This window comes from Coregonus clupeaformis, unplaced genomic scaffold (assembly GCF_020615455.1).
Source record: "Coregonus clupeaformis isolate EN_2021a unplaced genomic scaffold, ASM2061545v1 scaf2091, whole genome shotgun sequence".
NCBI classification, from domain to species: Eukaryota; Metazoa; Chordata; class Actinopteri; order Salmoniformes; family Salmonidae; genus Coregonus; species Coregonus clupeaformis.
This window is the reverse complement of record NW_025535545.1, coordinates 60,001-84,276: the sequence shown is the minus strand read 5'-3', so window position 1 is coordinate 84,276 and position 24,276 is coordinate 60,001. Positions and strand designations below refer to the sequence as shown.

At 43.9% G+C, this 24,276-nt stretch overlaps 1 long non-coding RNA gene across 1 annotated transcript; it reads right to left on the bottom strand.

The window, feature by feature from the left end:
* Window positions 1-2,290: 2,290 nt before the first annotated feature.
* On the bottom strand, window positions 2,291-22,928 carry LOC123488242. Its single transcript, XR_006659980.1, has 3 exons — window positions 22,814-22,928; window positions 21,973-22,387; window positions 2,291-2,345 (listed from the first exon to the last, which is right to left on the bottom strand). It is a non-coding gene; the product is annotated as an uncharacterized LOC123488242 (long non-coding RNA).
* Window positions 22,929-24,276: the final 1,348 nt, after the last annotated feature.

The window sequence follows — 24,276 nt, the reverse complement described above, 5'->3', positions numbered from 1 at the left end:
TGTAGGGTAGAACTGCATCAGAATAGAAGAGGTGTAGGGTAGAACTGCATCAGAATAGAAGAGGTGAAGGGTAGAACTGCAGCAGGATAGAAGAGGTGAAGGGTAGAACTGCAGCAGAATAGAAGAGGTGAAGGGTAGAAGTACAGCAGAATAGAAGAGGTGAAGGGTAGAACTGGGTCAGTAGTATGCAGCAGAATAGAAGAGGTGAAGGGTAGAACTGGGTCAGTAGTATGCAGCAAGAATAGAAGAGGTGTAGGGTAGAACTGCATCAGAATGAGAAAGAAGTGAGAGAGAAAGAACTGCAGCAGGATAGAAGAGGTGAAGAGGGGTAGAAACTGCAGCAGGATAGAAGAGTGAAAGAGTAGAACTGCAGCAGGATAGAAGAGGTGAAGGGTAGAACTGCATCAGAATAGAAGAGGTGAAGGGTAGAACTACGGCAGAATAAGGTGAAGGTAAACTGCAGCAAGAATAGAGAAGAGGTGAAGGGTAGAACTGACCAGAATAGAAGAGGTGAAGGGTAGAACTGCAGCAGAATAGAAGAGGTGAAGGGTAGAACTGCAGCAGAATAGAAGAGGTGAAGGGTAGAACTGCAGCAGAATAGAAGAGGTGCAGGGTAGAACTGCAGCAGAATAGAAGAGGTGCAGGGTAGAACTGGGTCAATAGTATGCAGCAGGATAGAAGAGGTGAAGGGTAGAACTACAGCAGAATAGAAGAGGTGAAGGGTAGAACTGCAGCAGAATAGAAGAGGTGCAGGGTAGAACTGGGTCAATAGTATGCAGCAGGATAGAAGAGGTGAAGGGTAGAACTACAGCAGAATAGAAGAGGTGAAGGGTAGAACTACAGCAGAATAGAAGAGGTGAAGGGTAGAACTACAGCAGAATAGAAGATGTGAAGGGTAGAACTGCAGCAGAATAGAAGAGGTGTAGGGTAGAACTGCAGCAGAATAGAAGAGGTGAAGGGTAGAACTACAGCAGAATAGAAGAGGTGTAGGGTAGAACTACAGCAGGATAGAAGAGGTGAAGGGTAGAACTGGGTCAATAGTATGCAGCAGGATAGAAGAGGTGAAGGGTAGAACTACAGCAGAATAGAAGAGGTAAAGGGTAGAACTACAGCAGAATAGAAGAGGTGTAGGGTAGAACTACAGCAGGATAGAAGAGGTGAAGGGTAGAACTACAGCAGGATAGAAGAGGTGAAGGGTAGAACTACAGCAGAATAGAAGAGGTGAAGGGTAGAACTGCAGCAGAATATAAGAGGTGAAGGGTAGAACTACAGCAGAATATAAGAGGTGTAGGGTAGAACTACAGCAGGATAGAAGAGGTGAAGGGTAGAACTACAGCAGAATAGAAGACGTGAAGGGTAGAACTACAGCAGAATATAAGAGGTGTAGGGTAGAACTACAGCAGGATAGAAGAGGTGAAGGGTAGAACTGGGTCAATAGTATGCAGCAGGATAGAAGAGGTGAAGGGTAGAACTACAGCAGAATAGAAGAGGTGAAGGGTAGAACTACAGCAGAATAGAAGAGGTGTAGGGTAGAACTACAGCAGGATAGAAGAGGTGCAGGGTAGAACTACAGCAGAATAGAAGAGGTGCAGGGTAGAACTGGGTCAATAGTATGCAGCAGGATAGAAGAGGTGAAGGGTAGAACTACAGCAGAATAGAAGAGGTGAAGGGTAGAACTACAGCAGAATAGAAGAGGTGAAGGGTAGAACTGGGTCAATAGTATGCAGCAGGATAGAAGAGGTGAAGGGTAGAACTACAGCAGAATAGAAGAGGTGTAGGGTAGAACTACAGCAGGATAGAAGAGGTGAAGGGTAGAACTACAGCAGAATAGAAGAGTTGAAGGGTAGAACTGGGTCAGTAGTATGCAGCAGGATAGAAGAGGTGTAGGGTAGAACTGCAGCAGAATAGAAGAGATGAAGTGTAGAACTAAAGCAGGATAGAAGAGGTGAAGGGTAGAACTACAGCAGGATAGAAGAGGTGAAGGGTAGAACTGCAGCAGAATAGAAGAGGTGAAGGGTATAACTACAGCAGAATAGAAGAGGTGTATAACAAGTTCGGCCTCACCCACCTTCTGTGCAGCGTCCAGCTGCTCTCTGAGTATCTCGGTGCCCTTCTCTCTGATCTCAGGGAAAAGAGCTCCGGAGAAGCGGGACACATTGTCTTTCATGCTCCCTGCCCCGGGCACCCCTCAAGCTGGGCAGCCGCTCCAGCCTGCTGCCCTCTCTGCCCCCTGGTCTGACTCTCGGACCTGGGTACACTGCTCCTGTGGGCCAGGTGGGACTGGGGTCACCCCTGCCCTCCACCCCTCCACCCTGGGGCTCGGACCTGGCTCCAGGTCTACCAACCTTTAGAAAACATCAAAAGAGCGAGGATTTAAAAAAGTTGCAGTGTCTGTTAAGTGCAATGGATACATGAACGTGTAAGCTAACTTGCCTCTTCAGCTGCTTGTTTGAGCTACTGAGATAGTTAGGAGTTAATAGGGATATAATAAGGAATTGGTTGTCAAATCACATTTTATTTGTCACATGCGCAGAATACAACGTGGTGTAGACTTTACCGTGAAATGCTTGCTTCGAGCCCTTTCCCAACGATGCAGAGTTAAACATTATAATACAAATAGTAACACAAGAGGAATAAACTACACAAGAATGGAGCTATATACAGAATGGAGCTAAACTCAGCAAAAAAGAAACATCCTCTCACTGTCAACTGCGTTTATTTTCCAGCAAACTTAACATGTGTAAATATCTTGTATGAACATAACATGATTCAACAACTGAGACATAAACTGAACAAGTTCCACAGACATGTGACTAACAGAAATGGAATACTGTTTCCCTGAACAAAGGGGGTCAAAAGTAACAGTCAGTATCTGGTGTGTGGCCACCAGCTGCATTAAGTACTGCAGTGCATCTCCTCCTCATGGACTGCACCAGATTTGCCAGTTCTTGCTGTGAGATGTTACCCCACTCTTCCAACAAAGCACCTACAAGTTCCCTGACATTTCTAGGGGGAATGGCCCTAGCCCTCACCCTCCGATCCAACAGGTCCCAGACGTGCTCAATGGGATTGAGATCCGTGCTCATCGCTGGCCATGGGAGAACACTGACATTCCTGTCTTGCAGGAAATCACGCACAGAACGAGCAGTATTGCTGGTGGTATTGTCATGCTGGAGGGTCATGTCAGGATGAGCCTGCAGGAAGGGTACCACATGAGGGAGGAGGATGTCTTCCCTGTAACGTAAGACAGCGTTGAGAGATTGCCTGCAATGACAACAAGCTCAGTCGATGATGCTGTGACACACCGCCCCCAGACCATGACGGACCCTCCACCTCCAAATCGATCCCGCTCCAGAGTAAAGGCCTCGGTGCTAACGCTCATTCCCTCGACGATAAGCGAATCCAACCATCACCCTGGTGAGACAAAACGCGACTAGTCAGTGAAGAACACTTTTTGCCAGTCCTGTCTGGTCAGCGACCGGTGGTTTGTGCCCATAGGCGGCGTTGTTGCGGTGATGTCTGGTGAGGACCTACCTTACAACAGGCCTACAAGCCCTCAGTCAGCGCCTCTCAGCCTGTTGCGGACAGTCTGAGCATTGATGGAGGGATTGTGCGTTCCTGGTGTAACTCGGGCAGTTATTATGTTGCCATCCTGTACCTGTCCCGCAGGTGTGATGTTCGGATGTACCCGGTCCTGTGCAGTGTTGTTACGACGTGGTCTGCCACTGCGAGGACGATCAGCTGTCCGTCCTGTCTCCCTGTAGCGCTGTCTTAGGCGTCTCACAGTACGGACATTACAATTTATTTGCCCTGGCCACATCTGCAGTCCTCATGCCTCCTTGCAGCATGCCTAAAGGCACGTTCATGTAGTGAGCAGGGACCCTGTAGCATCTTTCTTTTGGTGTTTTTAGAGTCAGTAGAAAGGCCTCTTTAGTGTCCTAAGTTTTCATAACTGTGACCTTAATTGCCTACCGTCTGGTAAGCTGTTAGTGTCTTACACTTCCACAGGCATGTTCATTAATTGTTTATGGTTCATCGAACAAGCATGGGAAGAGCTTTAAACCCTTTACAATGAAGATCTGTGTAGTTATTTGGATTTTACAAATTATCTTTGAAAGACAGGGTCTTGAAAAAAGGGACGTTTCTTTTTTGCTGAGTTTATATACCAGTACTAGATCAATGGGCAGAGGTACGAGTTATTTGAGATACAGTGCATTCGTTAAGTATTCAGACCCCTTCCCTTTTCCACATTTTTTACGTTACAGCCTTATTCTAAAATTGATTAAATAAATAAACATACTCATCAATCTACACACAATACCCCACAATGACAAAGCGAAAACAGGTTTTTAGAAATTTTAGCAAATGTATTAAAAATATAAAACAGAAATACCTTATTTACATAAGTATTCAGACCCTTTGCTATGAGACTCGAAATTGAGCTCAGGTGCTTCCTGTTTCCATTGATCATTCTTGAGATGTTTCTACAACTTGATTGGAGTCCACCTGTGGTAAATCCAATTGATTGGACATGATTTGGAAAGGCACACACCTGTCTATATAAGGTCCCACAGTTGACAGTGCACGTCAGAGCAAACACCAAGCCATGAGGTCAAGGAATTGTCCGTAGCTCCGGGACAAGATGTGTTGAGGCACAGATCTGGGGAAGGGTACCAACAAATGTCTACAGCATTGAAGGTCCCCAAGAACACAGTGGCCGCCATCATTCTTACATGGAAGAAGTTTGGAACCATCAAGACTCTTCCTAGAGCTGGCTGCCCGGCCAAACTGAGCAATCGGGGGAGAAGGGCCTTGGTCAGGGAGGTGACCAAGAACCTGATGGTCACTCTAACAGAGCTCCAGAGTTCCTCTGTGAAGATGGGAGAACCTTCCAGAAGGACAACCATCTCTGCAGCACCCCACCAATCAGGCCTTTATGGTAGAGTGGCCAGACAGAAGCCACTCCTCAGTAAAAGGCACATGACAGCCTGCTTGGAGTTTGCCAAAAGGCACCTAAAGTACTCTGACCATGGGAAACAAGATTATCTGGTCTGATGAAACCAAGATTGAACTCTTTGGCCTGAATCCAGCGTCACGTCTGGAGAAACCTTGCACCATCCCTACGATGTTTTTCAGCAGGACAGGGACTGGGAGCCTAGTCAGGATCGAGGAAAGATGAACGGAGCAATGTATAGAGAGATCCTTGATGAAAACCTACTCCAGAGCGCTCAGGACCTCAGACTGGGGCGAAGGTTCACCTTCCAACAGGACAATGACCCCAAGCACACAGCCAAGACAACGCAGGAGTGGCTTGGGACAAGATCTCTGAATGTCCTTGAGTGGCCCAGCCAGGAGCCGGACTTGAACCCGCGATCAAACATCTCTGGAGACCTGAAAATAGCTGCTGCAGGGGCGACGCTCCCCATCCAACCTGACAGAGCTTGAGAGGATCTGCAGAGAAGAATGGGAGAAACTCCCCAAATACAGGTGTGCCAAGCTTGTAGTGTCATACCCAAGAAGACTCAAGGCTGTAATCACTGCCAAAGGTGCTTCAACAAAGTACTGAGTAAACGGTCTGAATACTTATGCAAATGTGATATTTCAACAACAAAACTAATAATAAATTTGCAAAAAATGTATGCAAATCTGTTTTTGCTTTGTCATTATAGGTTGTGTGCGTGATTGATGAGAAAAAACAACAATTTAATCAATATTAGAATAAGGCTGTAGTTAACAAAACGTGGAAAAAGTAAGGGTCTGAATGCTTTCCGAATGCACTGTAGATATGTACATGAAGGCAGGGTAAAGTGACTACATTTACATTTTACATTTTAGTCATTTGCATGACACTCTTATCCAGAGCGACTTACGATTAGTGGTGCGCACATTATTTTATTTTTTATTATTTTTCATACTGGCCTCCGTGGGAATCGAACCCACAACCTGGCGTTACCAAAACGCCATACTCTACCAACTGAGCTACATCCCTGCCGGCCATTCCCTCCCCTACCCTGGACTGACGTTGGGCCAGTGTGCGCCGCCCATGGGTCTCGGTCACGGCCGGCTACTGACAGAGCCTGGATTAGGCATCAGGATAGATAATAATAAGGTATTTGAGGTGATATGTACATGAAGGCAGGGTAAAGTGACTAGGCATCGGATAGATAATAATAAGGTATTTGAGGTAGATATGTACATGAAGGCAGGGTAAATGACTAGGCATCAGGATAGATAATAATAAGGTATTTGAGGTAGATATGTACATGAAGGCAGGGTAAATGTGACTAGGCATCGGATAGATAATAATAAGGTATTTGAGGTAGATATGTACATGAAGGCAGGGGTAAAGTGACTGAGCATCAGTAGATAATAAAAGGTATTTGAGGTAGATATGTACATGAAGGCAGGGGTAAAGTGACTAGGCATCAGGATAGATAATAATAGGTATTTGAGGTAGATATGTACATGAAGGCAGGGTAAAGTGACTAGGCATCAGGATAGATAATAATAAGGTATTTGAGGTAGATATGTACATGAAGGCAGGAGTAAAGTGACTAGGCATCAGGATAGATAATAATAAGGTAGTTGAGGTAGATATGTCCTTGAAGGCAGGTTAAAGTACTAGGCGATCAGGATAGTAATAATAAGGTAGTTAGGGTAGATATGTACATGAAGGCAGGGTAAAGTGACTAGGCATCAGGATAGATCTAATAATAAGGTTATTTGAGGTAGATATGTACATTAGAAGGGCAGGGTAAAGTGACTAGGCATCAGGATAGATAATAATAAGGTATTTGAGGTAGATATTGTGATAGCGATCACGAGAGGCTATACAGCTTTCAGCGGGATTGCTCAAGTAGTGCAAGGAGACAAGGTTCAAACAAAACAAGGATTTTATTATAGGTCTTGGGAAATTAATCGAAAATATAACAAAATTCTGTTCTCTTGTGGCTCTTTAAGGGTTAACAGTTCAGGGATGTCTCTTCCACATCCAAAATCATAATTCTCACTCGCTCAGATAACTTTTCCCCAGCCTTACTGTAGTCCACGTTGCCTAGTGGCCAACCCGCAAAAAGTCCTTCCAAATGTCTCTCACGTATTTCCACAGGTGCATATATCCAAAGGTGAGTATTTCCCAAAGGTAAGTATCTCCAAATCCTTATATTCCTCATGGAAGTGGACGTGCAGCACTCTTGTCCTCCAGAGAGCCCAGGTTGGAGACTGTGTTTCTTCACCCCCACCACACACTCCCTCAGTGTGTCTCTTCCCTTCCAAACCTTCAGCTCATCAGCTCCTGATTTATTTCAGCTGCGTGGGAAGATTGGCCATAGAGGGGGTGGAGTTCCCGACCATACCAGCAGATGGAGCCATAGCTGTCTGGGTTTGCAGCCACCTCAGGGGGGATGTAACGTCCCTCCAGGACACAGCCTCTCGTGACATCACACATCCCCCCTCCTCGGGACCGACGTCCTCGTCTAAGGCAGCGAAGAAGGCATCACGCCGGGAGAGGGCGTCCACATTGCCGTGGTACTCGCCAGCCCTGTGGACAACAGAAAAGTTAAACGGTTGCAAGCTCAAAAACCATCTGGTTACTCTACTGTTTGATTCCTTGTTCTTGGCCATCCACTGCAGAGGGCGTGATCAGATACCACCATGAAACTGTCGGCCCAGGAGATAGAACCGAAGGGACTCCAGGGCCCAGACTACAGCCAGACATTCTTTCTCCACCGTTGAATAGTTCTTCTCTCTTGGAAGTAACTTTCTGCTTAGGTAGAGAATGGGATGTTCTTCACCGTCATGTGCCTGGGTGAGGACAGCACCCAGACCCACCTCCGAAGCATCCCGCTTGGACAATGAATTCCTTCTTGAAGTCTGGTGCCACCAGAATCGGACTGGAGCAGAGTGCTCGCTTCAGGTTGAGGAAAGCCACCTCCGCGCAGGGTTCCACTTCACCATTCGTGAGTGGCGTTTGGTCTCAGCTCCGTCAACGGTGCAGCTATGGTAGCAAAATCTGCAATAAAGCGTCCTATAGTAGCCAGCGAGGCCCAAAAATCGACCTTACTTGCTTCTTGGTGATGGGCTGCAGCCAGTCCTGTATGGCCCGAGTTTGGCTTCCTGTGGTTTGACCAACCCCGCCCAATGGTGTACCCCAGGTAGTTTGTCTCACTGAAGGCCAGCTTGCACTTCTTCGGTTTGCCGTGAGCCCTGCTTCCCTGAGCGAATCCAGCACCGCTTGTACCCGGGTATGCTGGCTGGCCCAATCCGGACTTTGTATAACAACATCATCCAAATAAGCCTCAGCCTCTTGTGGGCAGGACTCGATCCATCAGGCGTTGGACGTGGCAGGTGCCCGTGGAGACCAAACGAAGTCGGGTATACTGGTAGAGCCCCTCCGGGGTGGCAAAGGCTGTCTTCTCCTTGGCGCTGGGGTCAGGGGGCACCTGCCAGTAGCCTTTGTGAGATCAAGAGTGGTTAGGAAACGAGCATGCCCCAAGGAGTCTATTAAATCATCGACACGAGGCATTGGGTATGCATCAAATTCAGACACTTCATTCAACTTTCGATACGTCATTACAAAATCGCACTGAACCGTCTGGCTTGGGAACTAGTACGATGGGACTTGCCCCAGGCACTGTGGGACTCTTCGATTACTCCCAACTCCGCATCTTCCTTACCTCCTTCTGTATAACCACTTACGAGCCTCTGGCACGCGTACGGGCGCTGGTTTCACGTTCGGCCAGGCATGGTGCGGATCTCATGTTGGACCACCTCTGTGTGACCGGGAAGGAGGAGAAGACATCCTGGTTCTGCTCCACGGTTCCAGGGCCATCTTGTCGTTGATGTGGGGACAGATTTGGACCCAGCTGAACCTCTTCTCGCGCCCGGTTCCTTGGTCTCTGTGGGGGTAGACAGCTGAACATCGCCTCTCTGGCGTGCCACTTCTTTAAAAAGGTTAACATGATAAATCTGCTCAGTTTTTCTTTTATCTGGTTGCCTCACCTTGTAGTTTACTTCTCCCATGCGTTCAATGACCTCATATGGTCCTTGCCAGGTTGCCAGGAATTTACACTCAACGGTTGGCACCAGGACCAGCACTCTGTCCCCGGCTTAAACTCCCTGGGTTGAGCAGATCTGTTGTAGGAGGCTTGCTGTTGCCCGCTGACTGGCCTCCAGGTGTTCCCGCATCATGGGATAGATGGCCTTCATTCTCTCCCTCATAGCCCCCGACATGGTCGATCAGTGTCCGCTGTTGGCATGGCTGCTCCTCCCAGGCCTCCTTGGCGATGTCGAGCAGTCCTCTGGGTCTGTAGGAAAGCAAGAGCTCAAAGGGTGAAAAACCAGTAGAAGACTGAGTACCTCTCTCACCGCAAATAATATGTATGGTAACAGCTGATCCTCAGTTGCGCCCATCTTCCCCTACCGCTTTTCCGCGCATGGATTTTAGTGTTTTGTTAAAACGTTCGACTAGGCCATCTGTCTGGGGTGTAGACCGAGGTTCTCAGCTGTTTGATTTTCAGTAGCACAGAGTTCTTTCATCACCCTGGACATGAATGGAGTCCCTTGGTCCGTCAATATCTCTTTTTGGGATTCCCAGACTAGTTGAGAGAGCGGAACAGCTCCTTGCGATTTGTCTGGATGTAGCCTTCCTCAGCGGAATGGCCTCCCGGGTACCGGGATGCATAGTCCAGAATGACCAGAATGTATTGATGTCCCCTGTAAGGGCCCGACTATGTCTAATCAATCCTCTCAAAAGGAGTTTTCGATAATGGGCAAGGAATGAGCGGGTTTCTATATGTGGGCTTTGGCGCAACCTGCTGACACTCAGGGCAACTACGGCCAGTAGTTCTCTATCTCTTTGTGTACTCCTGGCCAAAAGAAACGTTGCATGATTCTTTCCTTAGTCTTCTCTACCCCCAAGTGGGCCCCTCGGGTGTGTGTGTGCTAGGTTAGTACTGTGGCCCGATAGGGCTGCTGGCTTACGAGGGCTGTTCATGCACTTTCATCATTTTTCTTGACTATCTGATATACTAACCCCGGTTTACTGCGAAATGGGGGTAAGTAGGGTTTGTCTTATCACCTAACACTACACCTTCTAATACCTGCACATTTCTTAAGGCATTTGCAAGAGTAGATCTTGTAATTGAGCCGTACCATACTGGCCTGTGAGAGGGGGAAGCTCTTGGGGTGCCTGGGATGTCTTCTTCACTGGAGAAACGGAGCACTTTCCTGGGCTGCGTTCTCTTCTCCCGTATCCGGACCAGTCTCGGTGTCGGTCTGGGCAACCTGCCATCCCTATCAGAGCCCGGGCGGGAGTGAGTAACTCGGAGGATTGCACCGGAGCCTTCCCAGGATGAGTCTTGCCTCTCCGTTTCCGAGGTACTCGGGTTATCCTCTCCTGAGACTCTCTCCAGAGTGGGTAAAAGGCTGGGCAGTCTCGTCCAATTAGGACAGGGACGGGAGAGGAATCAACCACCCCCGCCGTCGTGTGTATGGTTCCCCGTGTGCTGGTCATTGTAAGTTCAGTAATGGGTATTCTCTGGTGTCCCCATGGACACAGGAAACTGGGAGGACTTTCCCCGGGGTCAGACACGTTGGGCCCACCAAATCCTTACGCACCAGGGTGGCCCGGCTACCAGAATCCAGTAAGGCCTCCACATCATGGTGATTCACAGTTACCGGGCAGGTGGGGGTCGATCTGGGCCGCCATCTCCGACTCCCAAGAGCGAGGCAAAAACGGTGTGTGGGTGCTGAGCTGGAGGACTCCGCAGTGGGCATAGGTTCATCGGCTGGTTTCCCACACTGCCAGGAGATATGTCCCATCTCCCCACACCGGTAACACTGTCCAGTTTCCCCCTCCTGGTGTACTCTTCTTGGACCCGCCTGGTTTCTGGCTCCCCCTGGAGCCGGATAAGTCCTGACGTGGCTGGGTTCGGACCTTGGGGTCCTTTGGACGGGGTTCTTCCCATTTGTGGTGGGGCCGCACTCCTGGGGTCTTTTCGGGAAGCATTCAGCATCTCCGCTGTGGCCTGGTACTTTTCCACAGCTTCACGGTCAGGTCAGCCGTGGTCAAGGCCTGTTGACTGATGAACCGTTTTGCCTCATAAGGCAGGGCGCGTAGGTAACGATCCACCACAACGGCCTCCACCACCGCCGCTGCTGTATTCCTCTGCGGATCCAGCCATTTCCTTGCGATTCGGACAAGTTCATGCATCTGCGCCCGAGGAGGTTGGTCTGGTTGGAAGGTCCAGCTGTGAAAGCGCTAGGCCACATACCAAACTTTGTGAGTCCATATCTGCTGAGGATCTCAGACTTCAGGGCATCATAGTCAGTAACCTGGTCAGGGCCCAGGTCCCGGACAGCATTCAAGCGATTCCCCGGTTAGAAAGGGGGCTAACAGACCAACCCACTGTTGCTTGGGCCAGGCTTCCCTAGTGGCCGTGGCCTCAAATGCATGCAGGTATGCCTCAATGTCATCGGTAGCTCCCATCTTAGATATAAAGTCACTTGCCTTTATTGGGCGGGTATTTTGGACAACCCTCTGTCTCTGCAACTGCAATTCCTCTGCCTTCAGAAGGTTGGCTTTCTTTTGCTCCTCCAAGAGAGCCACGTTTGCTTGCATCTGGGCTTGCTGGCCAGCAACAAGGGCTTTCAATATGTCCTCCATTTCAGTCGGCGGGAGCCTCGCCAACTTGGAAAACTGGGTGATCAAACCTTCGGTATCCTCCTCTGACATGCACTATTAACGCTAGCTTGCCCGTATTCTCCACCATCTGTGACGTCACGAGAGGCTACACAGCTTTCAGGGATTGCTCAAGTAGTGCAAGGAGACAAGAGTTCAAACAAAACAAGGATTTTATTATAGGTCTTGGGAAATTAACGAAAATATAACAAAATTCTGTTCTCTTGTGGCTCTTTAAGGGTTAACAGTTCAGGATGTCTCTTCCACATCCAAAATCATAATTCTCACTCGCTCAGATAACTTTTCCCCAGCCTTACTGTAGTCCACGTTGCAGCTAGTGGCCAACCCAGCAAAAAGTCCTTCCAAATGTCTCTCACGTATTTCCACAGGTGCATATATCCAAAGGTGAGTATTTCCCAAAGGTAAATATCTCCAAATCCTTATATTCCTCATGGAAGGGGACGTGCAGCACTCTTGTCCTCCAGAGAGCCCAGGTTGGAGACTGTGTTTCTTCACCCCCCACACACTCCCTCAGTGTGTCTCTTCCCTTCCAAACCTTCAGCTCATCAGCTCCTGATTTGTTTCAGCTGCGTGGGAAGATTGGCCATAGAGGGGTGGAGTTCCCGACCATACCAGCAGATGGAGCCATAGCTGTCTGGGTTTGCAGCCACCTCAGGGGGATGTAACGTCCCTCCAGGACACAGCCTCTCGTGACATCACAATATGTACATGAAGGCAGGGTAAAGTGACTAGGCATCAGGATAGATAATAATAAGGTATTTGAGGTAGATATGTACATGAAGGCAGGGTAAAGTGACTAGGCATCAGGATAGATAATAAGGTATTTGAGGTAGATATGTACATGAAGGCAGGGTAAAGTGACTAGGCATCAGGATAGATAATAATAAGGTATTTGAGGTAGATATGTACATGAAGGCAGGGTAAAGTGACTAGGCATCAGGATAGATAATAATAAGGTATTTGAGGTAGATATGTACATGAAGGCAGGGTAAAGTGACTAGGCATCAGGATAGATAATAATAAGGTATTTGAGGTAGATATGTACATGAAGGCAGGGTAAAGTGACTGGGCATCAGGATAGATAATAATAAGGTATTTGAGGTAGATATGTACATGAAGGCAGGGTAAAGTGACTAGGCATCAGGATAGATAATAATAAGGTATTTAAGGTAGATATGGATATGAAGGCAGGGTAAAGTGACTAGGCATCAGGATAGATAATAATAAGGTATTTGAGGTAGATATGTACATGAAGGCAGGGTAAAGTGACTAGGCATCAGGATAGATAATAATAAGGTATTTGAGGTATATATGTACATGAAGGCAGGGTAAAGTGACTAGTCATCAGGATAGATAATAATAAGGTATTTGGGGTAGATATGTACATGAAGGCAGGGTAAAGTGACTAGGCATCAGGATAGATAATAATAAGGTAGTTGAGGAAGATATGTACATGAAGGCAGGGTAAAGTGACTAGGCATCAGGATAGATAATAATAAGGTATTTGAGGTAGATATGTACATGAAGGCAGGGTAAAGTGACTAGGCATCAGGATAGATAATAATAAGGTATTTGAGGTAGATATGTACATGAAGGCAGGGTAAAGTGACTAGGCATCAGGATAGATAATAATAAGGTATTTGAGGTAGATATGTACATGAAGGCAGGGTAAAGTGACTAGGCATCAGGATAGATAATAATAAGGTATTTGAGGTAGATATGTACATGAAGGCAGGGTAAAGTGACTAGGCATCAGGATAGATAATAATAAGGTATTTGAGGTAGATATGTACATGAAGGCAGGGTAAAGTGACTAGGCATCAGGATAGATAATAATAAGGTATTTGAGGTAGATATGTACATGAAGGCAGGAGTAAAGTGACTAGGCATCAGGATAGATAATAATAAGGTATTTGAGGTAGATATGTACATGAAGGCAGGGTAAAGTGACTAGGCATCAGGATAGATAATAATAAGGTATTTGAGGTAGATATGTACATGAAGGCAGGGTAAAAGTGACTAGGCATCAGGATAGATAATAATAAGGTATTTAAAGGTAGATATGGATATGAAGGCAGGGTAAAGTGAGACTAGGCATCAGGATAGATAATAATAAGGTATTTGAGGTAGATATGTACATGAAGGCAGGGTAAAGTGACTAGGCATCAGGATAGATAATAATAAGGTATTTGAGGTATATATGTACATGAAGGCAGGGTAAAGTGACTAGTCATCAGGATAGATAATAATAAGGTATTTGAGGTAGATATGTACATGAAGGCAGGGTAAAGTGACTAGGCATCAGGATAGATAATAATAAGGTAGTTGAGGAAGATATGTACATGAAAGGCAGGGTAAAGTGACTAGGCATCAGGATAGATAATAATAAGGTATTTGAGGTAGATATGTACATGAAGGCAGGGTAAAGTGACTAGGCATCAGGATAGATAATAATAAGGTATTTGAGGTAGATATGTACATGAAGGCAGGGTAAAGTGACTAGGCATCAGGATAGATAATAATAAGGTATTTGAGGTAGATATGTACATGAAGGCAGGGGTAAAGTGACTAGGCATCAGGATAGATAATAATAAGGTATTTGAGGTAGATATGTACATGAAGGCAGGGTAAAGTGACTAGGCATCAGGATAGATAATAATAAGGTATTTGAGGTAGATATGTACATGAAGGCAGGGTAAAGTGACTAGGCATCAGGATAGATAATAATAAGGTATTTGAGGTAGATATGTACATGAAGGCAGGGTAAAGTGACTAGGCATCAGGATAGATAATAATAAGGTATTTAAGGTAGATATGGATATGAAGGCAGGGTAAAGTGACTAGGCATCAGGATAGATAATAATAAGGTATTTGAGGTAGATATGTACATGAAGGCAGGGTAAAGTGACTAGGCATCAGGATAGATAATAATAAGGTATTTGAGGTATATATGTACATGAAGGCAGGGTAAAGTGACTAGTCATCAGGATAGATAATAATAAGGTATTTGAGGTAGATATGTACATGAAGGCAGGGTAAAGTGACTAGGCATCAGGATAGATAATAATAAGGTAGTTGAGGAAGATATGTACATGAAGGCAGGGTAAAGTGACTAGGCATCAGGATGAGATAATAATAAGGTATTTGAGGTAGATATGTACATGAAGGCAGGGTAAAGTGACTAGGCATCAGGATAGATAATAATAAGGTATTTGAGGTAGATATGTACATGAAGGCAGGGTAAAGTGACTAGGCATCAGGATAGATAATAATAAGGTATTTGAGGTAGATATGTACATGAAGGCAGGGGTAAAGTGACTAGGCATTAGGATAGATAATAATAAGGTATTTGAGGTAGATATGTACATGAAGGCAGGTAAAGTGACTAGGCATCAGGATAGATAATAATAAGGTATTTGAGGTAGATATGTACATGAAGGCAGGGTAAAGTCACTAGGCATCAGGATAGATAATAATAAGGTATTTGAGGTAGATATGTACATGAAGGCAGGGTAAAGTGACTAGGCATCAGGATAGATAATAATAAGGTATTTGAGGTAGATATGTACATGAAGGCAGGGTAAAGTGACTAGGCATCAGGATAGATAATAATAAGGTATTTGAGGTAGATATGTACATGAAGGCAGGGTAAAGTGACTAGGCATCAGGATAGATAATAATAAGGTATTTAAGGTAGATATGGATATGAAGGCAGGGTAAAGTGACTAGGCATCAGGATAGATAATAATAAGGTATTTGAGGTAGATATGTACATGAAGGCAGGGTAAAGTGACTAGGCATCAGGATAGATAATAATAAGGTATTTGAGGTATATATGTACATGAAGGCAGGGTAAAGTGACTAGTCATCAGGATAGATAATAATAAGGTATTTGAGGTAGATATGTACATGAAGGCAGGGTAAAGTGACTAGGCATCAGGATAGATAATAATAAGGTAGTTGAGGAAGATATGTACATGAAGGCAGGGTAAAGTGACTAGGCATCAGGATAGATAATAAAGGTATTTGAGGTAGATATGTACATGAAGGCAGGGTAAAGTGACTAGGCATCAGGATAGATAATAAGGTATTTGAGGTAGATATGTACATGAAGGCAGGGTAAAGTGACTAGGCATCAGGATAGATAATAATAAGGTATTTGAGGTAGATATGTACATGAAGGCAGGGTAAAGTGACTAGGCATCAGGATAGATAATAATAAGGTATTTGAGGTAAATATGTACATGAAGGCAGGAGTAAAGTGACTAGGCATCAGGATAGATAATAATAAGGTATTTGAGGTAGATATGTACATGAAGGCAGGGTAAAAGTGACTAGGCATCAGGATAGATAATAATAAGGTATTTGAGGTAGATATGTACATGAAGGCAGGAGTAAAGTGACTAGGCATCAGGATAGATAATAATAAGGTATTTGAGGTAGATATGTACATGAAGGCAGGGTAAAGTGACTAGGCATCAGGATAGATAATAATAAGGTATTTGAGGTAGATATGTACATGAAGGCAGGGGTAAAGTGACTAGGCATCAGGATAGATAATAATAAGGTATTTGAGGTAGATATGTACATGAAGGCAGGGTAAAGTGACTAGGCATCAGGATAGATAATAATAAGGTATTTAAGGTAGATATGGATATGAAGGCAGGGTAAAGTGACTAGGCATCAGGATAGATAATAATAAGGTATTTGAGGTAGATATGTACATGAAGGCAGGAGTAAAGTGACTAGGCATCAGGATAGATAATAATAAGGTATTTGAGGTATATATGTACATGAAGGCAGGGTAAAGTGACTAGTCATCAGGATAGATAATAATAAGGTATTTGAGGTAGATATGTACATGAAGGCAGGGTAAAGTGACTAGGCATCAGGATAGATAATAATAAGGTAGTTGAGGAAGATATGTACATGAAGGCAGGGTAAAGTGACTAGGCATCAGGATAGATAATAATAAGGTATTTGAGGTAGATATGTACATGAAGGCAGGGTAAAGTGACTAGGCATCAGGATAGATAATAATAGGTATTTGAGGTAGATATGTACATGAAGGCAGGGTAAAGTGACTAGGCATCAGGATAGATAATAATAAGGTATTTGAGGTAGATATGTACATGAAGGCAGGGTAAAGTGACTAGGCATCAGGATAGATAATAATAAGGTATTTGAGGTAGATATGTACATGAAGGCAGGGTAAAGTGACTAGGCATCAGGATAGATAATAATAAGGTATTTGAGGTAGATATGTACATGAAGGCAGGGGTAAAGTGACTAGGCATCAGGATAGATAATAATAAGGTATTTGAGGTAGATATGTACATGAAGGCAGGGTAAAGTGACTAGGCATCAGGATAGATAATAATAAGGTATTTAAGGTAGATATGGATATGAAGGCAGGGTAAAGTGACTAGGCATCAGGATAGATAATAATAAGGTATTTGAGGTAGATATGTACATGAAGGCAGGGTAAAGTGACTAGGCATCAGGATAGATAATAATAAGGTATTTGAGGTATATATGTACATGAAGGCAGGTAAAGTGACTAGTCATCAGGATAGATAATAATAAGGTATTTGAGGTAGATATGTACATGAAGGCAGGGTAAAGTGACTAGGCATCAGGATAGATAATAATAAGGTAGTTGAGGAAGATATGTTACATGAAGGCAGGGTAAAGTGACTAGGCATCAGGATAGATAATAATAAGGTATTTGAGGTAGATATGTACATGAAGGCAGGGTAAAGTGACTAGGCATCAGGATAGATAATAATAAGGTATTTGAGGTAGATATGTACATGAAGGCAGGGTAAAGTGACTAGGCATCAGGATAGATAATAATAAGGTATTTGAGGTAGATATGTACATGAAGGCAGGGTAAAGTGACTAGGCATCAGGATAGATAATAATAAGGTATTTGAGGTAGATATGTACATGAAGGCAGGGGTAAAGTGACTAGGCATCAGGATAGATAATAATAAGGTATTTGAGGTAGATATGTACATGAAGGCAGGGTAAAGTGACTAGGGCATCAGGATAGATAATAATAAGGTATTTGAGGTAGATATGTACATGAAGGCAGGATAAAGTGACTAGGCATCAGGATAGATAATAATAAGGTATTTGAGGTAGATATGTACATGAAGGCAGGGATAAAGTGACTAGGCATCAGGATAGATAATAATAAGGTATTTGAGGTAGATATGTACATGAAGGCAGGGTAAAGTGACTAGGCATCAGGATAGATAATAATAAGGTATTTAAGGTAGATATGGATATGAAGTCAGGGTAAAGTGACTAGGCATCAGGATAGATAATAATAAGGTATTTGAGGTAGATATGTACATGAAGGCAGGGTAAAGTGACTAGGCATCAGGATAGATAATAATAAGGTATTTGAGGTATATATGTACATGAAGGCAGGGTAAAGTGACTAGTCATCAGGATAGATAATAATAAGGTATTTGAGGTAGATATGTACATGAAGGCAGGGTAAAGTGACTAGGCATCAGGATAGATAATAATAAGGTAGTTGAGGAAGATATGTACATGAAGGCAGGGTAAAGTGACTAGGCATCAGGATAGATAATAATAAGGTATTTGAGGTAGATATGTACATGAAGGCAGGGTAAAGTGACTGAGGCATCAGGATAGATAATAATAAGGTATTTGAGGTAGATATGTACATGAAGGCAGGGTAAAGTGACTAGGCATCAGGATAGATAATAATAAGGTATTTGAGGTAGATATGTACATGAAGGCAGGGTAAAGTGACTAGGCATGAGGATAGATAATAATAAGGTATTTGAGGGTAAATATGTACATGAAGGCAGGGTAAAGTGACTAGGCATCAGGATAGATAATAATAAGGTATTTGAGGTATATATGTACATGAAGGCAGGGTAAAGTGACTAGTCATCAGGATAGATAATAATAAAGTATTTGAGGTAGATATGTACATGAAGGCAGGGTAAAGTGACTGGGCATCAGGATAGATAATAATAAGGTAGTTGAGGAAGATATGTACATGAAGGCAGGGTAAAGTGACTAGGCATCAGGATAGATAATAATAAGGTATTTGAGGTAGATATGTACATGAAGGCAGGGTAAAGTGACTAGGCATCAGGATAGATAATAATAAGGTATTTGAGGTAGATATGTACATGAAGGCAGGGTAAAGTGACTAGGCATCAGGATAGATAATAATACAGGTATTTGAGGTAGATATGTACATGAAGGCAGGGTAAAGTGACTAGGGCATCAGGATAGATAATAATGGTATTTAGGTAGATATGTACATGAAGGCAGGGTAAAGTGACTAGGCATCAGGATAGATAATAATAAGGTATTTGAGGTAGATATGTACATGAAGGCAGGGGTAAAGTGACTAGGCATCAGGATAGATAATAATAAGGTATTTGAGGTAGATATGTACATGAAGGCAGGAGGTAAAGTGACTGGGCATCAGGATAGATAATAATAAGGTATTTTGAGGTAGATATGTACATGAAGGCAGGGTAAAGTGACTAGTCATCAGGATAGATAATAATAAGGTATTTGAGGTAGATATGTACATGAAGGCAGGGTAAAGTGACTAGGCATCAGGATAGATAATAATAAGGTAGTTGAGGAAGATATGTACATGAAGGCAGGGTAAAGTGACTAGGCATCAGGATAGATAATAATAAGGTATTTGAGGTAGATATGTACATGAAGGCAGGGTAAAGTGACTAGGCATCAGGATAGATAATAATAAGGTATTTGAGGTAGATATGTACATGAAGGCAGGGTAAAGTGACTAGGCATCAGGATAGATAATAATAAGGTATTTGAGGTAGATATGTACATGAAGGCAGGGTAAAGTGACTAGGCATCAGGATAGATAATAATAAGGTATTTGAGGTAGATATGTACATGAAGGCAGGAGTAAAGTGACTAGGCATCAGGATAGATAATAATAAGGTATTTGAGGTATATATGTACATGAAGGCAGGGTAAAGTGACTAGTCATCAGGATAGATAATAATAAGGTATTTGAGGTAGATATGTACATGAAGGCAGGGTAAAGTGACTAGGCATCAGGATAGATAATAATAAGGTAGTTGAGGAAGATATGTACATGAAGGCAGGGTAAAGTGACTAGGCATCAGGATAGATAATAATAAGGTATTTGAGGTAGATATGTACATGAAGGCAGGGTAAAGTGACTAGGCATCAGGATAGATAATAATAAGGTATTTGAGGTAGATATGTACATGAAGGCAGGGTAAAGTGACTAGGCATCAGGATAGATAATAATAAGGTATTTGAGGTAGATATGTACATGAAGGCAGGGTAAAGTGACTAGGCATCAGGATAGATAATAATAAGGTATTTGAGGTAGATATGTACATGAAGGCAGGGTAAAGTGACTAGGCATCAGGATAGATAATAATAAGGTATTTGAGGTAGATATGTACATGAAGGCAGGGTAAAGTGACTAGGCATCAGGATAGATAATAATAAGGTATTTGAGGTAGATATGTACATGAAGGCAGGGTAAAGTGACTAGTCATCAGGATAGATAATAATAAGGGTAAAATAAAGAACAGAGTAGCAGCAGCAAATGATGAGTGTGTGCGTGTGTGTGCGTGTGTGTGTGTGTGTGTGTGCGTGTATGTGGATGTGTGTGGGTTTTGTGAGAGTGTCGGTGTAGTGTGTATATAGTTGTGTGAGTGTGAATAGTCAGTGCAAGATCAATTCAGATAGTTTGTGTAACCATTGAATTAACTATTTAGCAGGTCTTATGGCTATTTTGCCATACCAAGCGGTGATCATCAACTAGATTCAGCCGGCCCGATTCTTTTTCTTGAGCGGATGGTTGGGGGCCAGAACCTAATTACAAAGAATTTGTAGACTGCAAATTGACCACAAGAGCCCAAACAGATATAATATTTGACTAAAGTATTAGGAAGGTGTTTTTAATGTTTTGTACGCTCAGTGTATATCTCAAGTTTCATGCATAAGTATAGTGAAATGCCTTTCTTAGCAGCTCTAACCCCCAACAATGCAGTAATCAATAACGATGTAATTCTAAAAAAATAACAAGGTAGAACAAAAACACACCAGATATAAAACTAAGAAATAATAATAATATGCACATTTAGCAGACGCTTTTATCCAAAGCGACTTACAGTCATGTGTCCATACATTTTACGTATGGGTGGTCCCGGGATCGAACCCACTACCCTGGCGTTACAAGCGCCGTGCTCTACCAGTTGAGCTACAGAGGATCCATAGAGATATATGTATATGGGTAAAGTGACTAGGATCAGGATATAGATCTACAGTATATCTCTATTATAAACTGTGTGGTTCGAGCCCTGAATGCTGATTGGCTGACAGCCCATATCGTATGTGTGATCATAATGTGATTCATAACATGACTCCCAACGTCTGCATATTTGTGCTGATCGCGTTTGTCTTGAAGTGCACATCATCATCAAATCACATCAATTATTATCCTAAATATACTTGAAAACAATAACAATCGTCACAACATGAAAGGCTGAACTTTGCATAACTTTTCCTAATGCCATTATTTCAGTCGGACAGCACACATTCACCGGATTTCCCATTCTAGCTCTCCGCCCTTACCCTCTCACCAGCCGGCTAGAAGATTCACCTCGTACCGCCGCCGTGACCTCGATGGCATCAGTTCACGTTTCCATGAATTCCAGAAATTGTTACAGTAACCGTTTACTTGCTGACGATATCGTTCAATTTAGAAGGACACAATAGTTTCAAAACAGTGTTACTATTAAAGAATGCGGACGACAACGCTGTGCGCTACAATGTTTCATCGAGTAATCAAACTAGATAAAAGTTAGTCGAATGTTATTTTGTTACTCAAGGTTTGAGTCGCTGTATACGATGTTGTTTGCAATGCGCTGTAGGACAGACTCTTTTCATTCCTGATCTTTCCGATAGTGAAAAGGACGAAGTGTGTCGTCAATCTGCCATAGGTCACATGATGACACCCTTCCTCCCATCCCAACGCGTTTCCAGTTGAAAAGGAAACGTGACCAAATATTTCTCTAACACATTATTACCAAAACAGAATATTGGCGTTCAGAGTATATCTGGCATATGACATTAATGTGGCGCAAATGAAGATTTGTTATGGTTATACGAAGACGATCCTAAAAGCTACAGGCTTGGAACCAACCTACAGCTGTGAAGGCCGGTATCAAATCAAACCCATAACGGTCTCTTACCATCCAACCTCACACCTCTCCTCTTTCGTCTCCTCTCGGTGGGAGTGATGTTTGGCTCTCCCTCTCCTCTGAGCCTGCTCCAGAACACTGGGTTTACCATAGAACGTGGCGTTGGAATATACCTGGACACCAGATCTGGCTGACACTAGGATCTCATACCCCGGGTTGGCGGCAGAGGCAGGGGTTGGAGAGGAGGGCAGCTGGACACTGTGGAGACCCTCAAACGCATCCATGTTCCAGGCAGAGTCACTAATCCAACTGCAGTTACTGTGACTTCTGTGAGATCATGATTAAGTTCTTCCACCTTCTTCTAATCCTCCTCTTCTTCTATCTTCGGTGTTGTAGGAGGACCCCTCACTTCTGTAGTCTGAAATACACTTTCCTTGGTTCCAACTTTTTTTTACCTGATGCCTACCTGGGAAACATAAAAACATATGTCACTTTAATAGAATAAATGATAATAGAACCGAACAGAATAGATTAGAATAGAATATATTAGAATAGAATGGAATAGAAAATACTTCCGGTGGACTTTCAACCCGCTGAATCAATGAGGCCTAATTTTAATCAACTGACCAGTCCACTCCACTCCCGCTGGTAACCTCAACTCGCCCCTCTCCTGGCCAAATAAAACTTGTGTTCTTTTCTTTCATACAAATACAAATAATCACGCTAAACAATTGGCATACTTATCAAATTGCGTTTTTATGTTATGTAGGCCTATTCGTTTAGGATGGGTTATTAATTCAGACAAGTTTACAGATTGACTGGCTATACGAAGTACGGACTGCTCTGCAAACTCAAACTTTCGACAATGAATGCAGAAGGCATAGCAACTCACCATGTGTTGTCCAAATTTAGTAATCAATTAATGGCAAAATACTGAACAAAATACTGAAAATGTTCTTAATCTTAGTGACCTAAATGTCATTCAACCGAAAGTTGCGGTGGGCAGAAAAAACAACACAGTCCGAAGTTCACCCTCCAGTTCAGTTCGAGTCGTAGTTCTCTTCATCCAACGGGTTAATTACTAAACACCTCACGCCTCACGCCTCCTGCTGACCTGCAACGCGCATTGCTACCACCAGGTGGCTACCGAGAGGTTTGAATCACAATTACACTACATGACCAAAAGTATGTGGACACCTGCTCGTCGAACATCTCATTTCTAAATCATGGGCATTAATATGGAGTTGGTCCCCCCTTTGCTGCTATAACAGCCTCCACTCTTCTGGGAAGGCTTTCCACTAGATGTTGGAACATTGCAGCGGGACTTGCTTTTTTTAATATTTTTTTATTTATTTAGCAGACGCTCTTATCCAGAGCGACTTACAAGGCAATTAGGGTTAAATGCCTTGCTCAAGGGCACATCGACAGATTATTCACCTAGTCGGCTCGGGGATTAGAACCAGCGACCTTTCGGTTACTGGCACAACGCTCTTAACCACTAAGCTACCTGCTTCCATTCAGCCACTTAGAGCATTAGTGAGGTCGGGCACTGATGTTGGGCGATTAGGCCTGGCTCACAGTCGGCGTTCCAATTCATCCCAAAGGTGTTCGATGGGGTTGAGGTCAGGGCTCTGTGCAAGCAAGTCAAGTTCTTCCACACCGATCTCGACAAACCATTTCTGTATGGATCTCGCTTTGTGCATGGGGGCATTGGCATGCTGAAACAGGAAAGGGCCTTCCCCAAACTGTTGCCACAAAGTTGGAAGCACAGAATCATCTAGAATGTAATTGTATGCTGTAGCGTTAAGATTTCCCTTCACTGGAATTAAGGGGTCTAGCCCGAACCATGAAAAACAGACCATTATTCCTCCTCCACCAAACTTTACAGTTGGCACTATGCATTGGGGAAGATAGCGTTCTCCTGGCATCCGCCAAACCCAGATTCGTCCATCGGACTGCCCGATGGTGAAGCGTGATTCATCACTGCAGAGAATACGTTTCCACTGCTCCAGAGTCCAATGGCGACTATCTTTACAGCACTCCAGCCGACGCTTGGCATTGTGCTTGGTGATCTTAGGCTTGTGTGCGGCTGCTCGGCCATGGAAACCATTTCATGAAGCTCACGACGAACAGTTATTGTGCTGAGTTTGCTTCCAGAGACAGTTTGGAACTCGGTAGTGAGTGTTGCAACCAAGGACAGACCATTTTTACACGCTCCGCACTTCAGCACTCGGCAGTCCCGTTCTGTGAGCTTGTGGCCTACCACTTTGCGGCTGAGCCGTTGTTGCTCCTAGACATTTCCACTTCACAATAACAGCAGTTACAGTTGACCGGGGCAGCTCTAGCAGGGCAGAA